The sequence below is a fragment of the Dendrobates tinctorius genome, unplaced genomic scaffold (assembly GCF_039654945.1).
Source record: "Dendrobates tinctorius isolate UK_male_01 unplaced genomic scaffold, ASM3965494v1 ptg000663l, whole genome shotgun sequence".
NCBI classification, from domain to species: Eukaryota; Metazoa; Chordata; class Amphibia; order Anura; family Dendrobatidae; genus Dendrobates; species Dendrobates tinctorius.
In genome coordinates this window covers 94,695-100,902 of record NW_027362312.1, presented here as the reverse complement: position 1 = coordinate 100,902, position 6,208 = coordinate 94,695, and positions in this window count along the sequence as shown.

The window sequence follows — 6,208 nt, the reverse complement described above, 5'->3', positions numbered from 1 at the left end:
CTCTGTCTCCTCCTGTCTCTCTCTGTCTCCTCCTGTCTCTCTCGTCTCCTCCTGTCTCTCTCTGTCTCCTCCTGTCTCTCTCTGTCTCCTCCTGTCTCTCTCTGTCTCCTCCTGTCTCTCTCTGTCTCCTCCTGTCTCTCTCTGTCTCCTCCTGTCTCTCTGTCTCCTCCTGTCTCTCTCGTCTCCTCCTGTCTCTCTCTGTCTCCTCCTGTCTCTCTCTGTCTCCTCCTGTCTCTCTCTGTCTCCTCCTGTCTCTCTCTGTCTCCTCCTGTCTCTCTCTGTCTCCTCCTGTCTCTCTCGTCTCCTCCTGTCTCTCTCTGTCTCCTCCTGTCTCTCTCTGTCTCCTCCTGTCTCTCTCTGTCTCCTCCTGTCTCTCTGTCTCCTCCTGTCTCTCTCGTCTCCTCCTGTCTCTCTCTGTCTCCTCCTGTCTCTCTCTGTCTCCTGTCTCTCTCTGTCTCCTCCTGTCTCTCTCTGTCTCCTCCTGTCTCTCTCGTCTCCTCCTGTCTCTCTCTGTCTCCTCCTGTCTCTCTCTGTCTCCTCCTGTCTCTCTCTGTCTCCTCCTGTCTCTCTCTGTCTCCTCCTGTCTCTCTCTGTCTTCTGTCTCTTTCTCTCTCTGTCTCCTCCTGTCTCTCTCGTCTCCTCCTGTCTCCTCCTGTCTCTCTCTGTCTCCTCCTGTCTCTCTCTGTCTCCTCCTGTCTCTCTCTGTCTCCTCCTGTCTCTCTCTGTCTCCTCCTGTCTCTCTCTGTCTCCTCCTGTCTCTCTCTGTCTCCTCCTGTCTCTCTCTGTCTCCTCCTGTCTCTCTCTCTCTCCTCCTGTCTCTCTCTCTCTCCTCCTGTCTCTCTCTGTCTTCTCCTGTCTCTCTCTGTCTCCTCCTGTCTCTCTCTGTCTCCTCCTGTCTCTCTCTGTCTCCTCCTGTCTCTCTCTGTCTCCTCCTGTCTCTCTCTGTCTCCTCCTGTCTCTCTCTGTCTCCTCCTGTCTCTCTCTCTCTCCTCCTGTCTCTCTCTGTCTCCTCCTGTCTCTCTCTGTCTCCTCCTGTCTCTCTCGTCTCCTCCTGTCTCTCTCTGTCTCCTCCTGTCTCTCTCTGTCTCCTCCTGTCTCTCTCTGTCTTCTGTCTCTTTCTCTCTGTCTTCTGTCTCTTTCTCTCTCTGTCTTCTGTCTCTTTCTCTCTCTGTCTCCTCCTGTCTCTCTCGTCTCCTCCTGTCTCCTCCTGTCTCTCTCTGTCTCCTCCTGTCTCTCTCTGTCTCCTCCTGTCTCTCTCTGTCTCCTCCTGTCTCTCTCTGTCTCCTCCTGTCTCTCTCTGTCTCCTCCTGTCTCTCTCTGTCTCCTCCTGTCTCTCTCTGTCTCCTCCTGTCTCCCTCGTCTCCTCCTGTCTCTCTCTGTCTCCTCCTGTCTCTCTCTGTCTCCTCCTGTCTCTCTCTGTCTCCTCCTGTCTCTCTCTGTCTCCTCCTGTCTCTCTCTGTCTCCTCCTGTCTCTCTCTGTCTCCTCCTGTCTCTCTCTGTCTCCTCCTGTCTCTCTCTGTCTCCTCCTGTCTCTCTCGTCTCCTCCTGTCTCTCTCTGTCTCCTCCTGTCTCTCTCTGTCTCCTCCTGTCTCTCTCTGTCTCCTCCTGTCTCTCTCTGTCTCCCTCTGTCTCCTCCTCTCTCTCTGTCTTCTGTCTCTTTCTCTCTCTGTCTCCTCCTGTCTCTCTCGTCTCCTCCTGTCTCCTCCTGTCTCTCTCTGTCTCCTCCTGTCTCTCTCTGTCTCCTCCTGTCTCTCTCTGTCTCCTCCTGTCTCTCTGTCTCCTCCTGTCTCTCTCTGTCTTCTGTCTCTTTCTCTCTCTGTCTCCTCCTGTCTCTCTCTGTCTCCTCCTGTCTCTCTCTGTCTCCTCCTGTCTCTCTCTGTCTCCTCCTGTCTCTCTGTCTCCTGTCTCTCTTGTCTCCTCCTGTCTCTCTCTGTCTCCTCCTGTCTCTCTGTCTCCTCCTGTCTCTCTCTGTCTCCTCCTGTCTCTCTCTGTCTCCTCCTGTCTCTCTCGTCTCCTCCTGTCTCTCTCTGTCTCCTCCTGTCTCTCTCGTCTCCTCCTGTCTCTCTCTGTCTCCTCCTGTCTCTCTCTGTCTCCTCCTGTCTCTCTGTCTCCTCCTGTCTCTCTCGTCTCCTCCTGTCTCTCTCTGTCTCCTCCTGTCTCTCTCTGTCTCCTCCTGTCTCTCTCTGTCTCCTCCTGTCTCTCTCTGTCTCCTCCTGTCTATCTCTGTCTCCTCCTGTCTATCTCTGTCTCCTCCTGTCTCTCTCTGTCTCCTCCTGTCTCTCTCTGTCTCCTCCTGTCTCTCTCGTCTCCTCCTGTCTCTCTCGTCTCCTCCTGTCTCTCTCTGTCTCCTCCTGTCTCTCTCTGTCTCCTCCTGTCTCTCTCTGTCTCCTCCTGTCTCTCTCTGTCTCCTCCTGTCTCTCTGTCTCCTCCTGTCTCTCTCTGTCTTCTGTCTCCTCCTGTCTCCTCCTGTCTCCTCCTGTCTCCTCCTGTCTCTCTCTGTCTCCTCCTGTCTCTCTCTGTCTCCTCCTGTCTCTCTCTGTCTCCTCCTGTCTCTCTCTGTCTCCTCCTGTCTCTCTCTGTCTCTCTCTGTCTCCTCCTGTCTCTCTCTGTCTCCTCCTGTCTCTCTCTGTCTCCTCCTGTCTCTCTCTGTCTCCTCCTGTCTCTTTCTCTCTCTGTCTCCTCCTGTCTCTCTCGTCTCCTCCTGTCTCCTCCTGTCTCTCTCTGTCTCCTCCTGTCTCTCTGTCTCTCTCTGTCTCCTCCTGTCTCTCTCTGTCTCCTCCTGTCTCTCTCTGTCTCCTCCTGTCTCTCTCTGTCTCCTCCTGTCTCTCTCTGTCTCCTCCTGTCTCCTCCTGTCTCCTCCTGTCTCCTCCTGTCTCTCTCTGTCTCCTCCTGTCTCCTCCTGTCTCTGTCTCCTCCTGTCTCTCTCTGTCTCCTCCTGTCTCTTTCTCTCTCTGTCTCCTTCTGTCTCCTGTCTCTCTCTGTCTCCTCCTGTCTCCTCCTGTCTCTTTCTCTCTCTGTCTCCTCCTGTCTCTCTCTGTCTCCTCCTGTCTCTTTCTCTCTCTGTCTCCTCCTGTCTCTCTGTCTCCTGTCTCTCTCTGTCTCCTCCTGTCTCTTTCTCTCTGTCTCCTCCTGTCTCTCTCTGTCTCTCTCTGTCTCCTCCTGTCTCTTTCTCTCTCTGTCTCCTCCTGTCTCTCTCTGTCTCCTCCTGTCTCTCTCTGTCTGTCTCCTGTCTCTCTCTGTCTGTCTCCTTCTGTCTCCTTCTGTCTCTCTCTGTCTTCTTCTGTCTCTCTCTGTCTCTCTCTGTCTCCTCCTGTCTCTCTCTGTCTCCTCCTGTCTCCTCCTGTCTCCTCCTGTCTCCTCCTGTCTCTCTCTGTCTCCTCCTGTCTCTTTCTCTCTCTGTCTCCTCCTGTCTCTCTCTGTCTCCTCCTGTCTCTCTCTGTCTCCTCCTGTCTCTTTCTCTCTGTCTCCTCCTGTCTCTTTCTCTCTCTGTCTCCTCCTGTCTCTCTCTGTCTCCTCCTGTCTCTCTCTGTCTCCTCCTGTCTCTCTCTGTCTCCTCCTGTCTCTCTCTGTCTCCTCCTGTCTCTTTCTCTCTGTCTCCTCCTGTCTCTCTCGTCTCCTCCTGTCTCCTCCTGTCTCTCTCTGTCTCCTCCTGTCTCTCTGTCTCCTCCTGTCTCTCTCTGTCTCCTCCTGTCTCTCTCTGTCTCCTCCTGTCTCTCTCTGTCTCCTCCTGTCTCTCTCTGTCTCCTCCTGTCTCTTTCTCTCTGTCTCCTCCTGTCTCTCTCGTCTCCTCCTGTCTCTCTCTGTCTCCTCCTGTCTCTCTCTGTCTCCTCCTGTCTCTCTCTGTCTCCTCCTGTCTCTCTCTGTCTCCTCCTGTCTCTCTCTGTCTCCTCCTGTCTCTTTCTCTCTGTCTCCTCCTGTCTCTCTGTCTCCTGTCTCTGTCTCCTCCTGTCTCCTCCTGTCTCTTTCTCTCTCTGTCTCCTCCTGTCTCTCTCTGTCTCCTCCTGTCTCTTTCTCTCTCTGTCTCCTCCTGTCTCTCTGTCTCCTGTCTCTCTGTCTCCTCCTGTCTCTTTCTCTCTCTGTCTCCTCCTGTCTCTCTCTGTCTCTCTCTGTCTCCTCCTGTCTCTTTCTCTCTCTGTCTCCTCCTGTCTCTCTCTGTCTCCTCCTGTCTCTCTCTGTCTGTCTCCTCCTGTCTCTCTCTGTCTGTCTCCTCCTGTCTCTCTCTGTCTGTCTCCTCCTGTCTCTCTCTGTCTCCTCCTGTCTCTTTCTCTCTCTGTCTCCTCCTGTCTCTCTGTCTCCTGTCTCTCTCTGTCTCCTCCTGTCTCCTCCTGTCTCTTTCTCTCTCTGTCTCCTCCTGTCTCTCTCTGTCTCCTCCTGTCTCTCTCTTTCTTTCTCTCTCTGTCTCCTCCTGTCTCCTCCTGTCTCTTTCTCTCTCTGTCTCCTCCTGTCTCTTTCTCTCTCTGTCTCCTCCTGTCTCTCTCTGTCTCCTCCTGTCTCTCTCTGTCTCCTCCTGTCTCTTTCTCTCTCTGTCTCCTCCTGTCTCTCTCGTCTCCTCCTGTCTCCTCCTGTCTCTCTCTGTCTCCTCCTGTCTCTCTGTCTCCTCCTGTCTCTCTCTGTCTCCTCCTGTCTCTCTCTGTCTCCTTCTCTCTCTGTCTCCTCCTGTCTCTCTCGTCTCCTCCTGTCTCCTCCTGTCTCTCTCTGTCTCCTCCTGTCTCTCTGTCTCCTCCTGTCTCTCTCTGTCTCCTCCTGTCTCTCTGTCTCCTCCTGTCTCTCTCTGTCTCCTCCTGTCTCTCTCTGTCTCCTCCTGTCTCTTTCTCTCTCTGTCTCCTCCTGTCTCTCTCGTCTCCTCCTGTCTCTCTCTGTCTCCTCCTGTCTCTCTCTGTCTCCTCCTGTCTCTCTCTGTCTCCTCCTGTCTCTCTCTGTCTCCTCCTGTCTCTCTCTGTCTCCTCCTGTCTCTTTCTCTCTCTGTCTCCTCCTGTCTCTCTCTGTCTCCTCCTGTCTCTCTGTGTCTCCTCCTGTCTCTCTCTGTCTCCTCCTGTCTCTCTCTGTCTCCTCCTGTCTCTCTCTGTCTCCTCCTGTCTCTCTCTGTCTCCTCCTGTCTCTCTCTCTCTCTCTGTCTCCTCCTGTCTCCTCCTGTCTCTCTCTGTCTCCTCCTGTCTCTCTGTCTCCTCCTGTCTCTCTCTGTCTCCTCCTGTCTCTCTCTGTCTCCTCCTGTCTCTTTCTCTCTCTGTCTCCTCCTGTCTCTCTCTCTCTCTCTGTCTCCTCCTGTCTCCTCCTGTCTCTCTCTGTCTCCTCCTGTCTCTCTCTGTCTCCTCCTGTCTCTCTGTCTCCTGTCTCTCTCTGTCTCCTCCTGTCTCTTTCTCTCTCTGTCTCCTCCTGTCTCTCTCGTCTCCTCCTGTCTCCTCCTGTCTCTCTCTGTCTCCTCCTGTCTCTCTGTCTCCTCCTGTCTCTCTCTGTCTCCTCCTGTCTCTCTGTCTCCTCCTGTCTCTCTCTGTCTCCTCCTGTCTCTCTCTGTCTCCTCCTGTCTCTTTCTCTCTCTGTCTCCTCCTGTCTCTCTCGTCTCCTCCTGTCTCTCTCTGTCTCCTCCTGTCTCTCTCTGTCTCCTCCTGTCTCTTTCTCTCTCTGTCTCCTCCTGTCTCTCTGTGTCTCCTCCTGTCTCCTCCTGTCTCTCTCTGTCTCCTCCTGTCTCTCTCTGTCTCCTCCTGTCTCTCTCTGTCTCCTCCTGTCTCTCTCTCTCTCTCTGTCTCCTCCTGTCTCCTCCTGTCTCTCTCTGTCTCCTCCTGTCTCTCTCTGTCTCCTCCTGTCTCTCTGTCTCCTGTCTCTCTCTGTCTCCTCCTGTCTCTTTCTCTCTCTGTCTCCTCCTGTCTCTCTCTGTCTCTTTCTCTCTCTGTCTCCTCCTGTCTCTTTCTCTCTCTGTCTCCTCCTGTCTCTCTCTGTCTCCTCCTGTCTCTCTCTGTCTGTCTCCTCCTGTCTCTCTCCGTCTGTCTCCTTCTGTCTCCTTCTGTCTCCTTCTGTCTCTCTCCGTCTGTCTCCTCCTGTCTCTCTCTGTCTCCTCCTGTCTCTCTCTGTCTCTCTCTGTCTCCTCCTGTCTCCTCCTGTCTCTCTCTGTCTCCTCCTGTCTCTCTCTGTCTCCTCCTGCATCTCTGTCTCCTGTCTCTCTCTGTCTCCTCCTGTCTCCTCCTGTCTCTTTCTCTCTCTGTCTCCTCCTGTC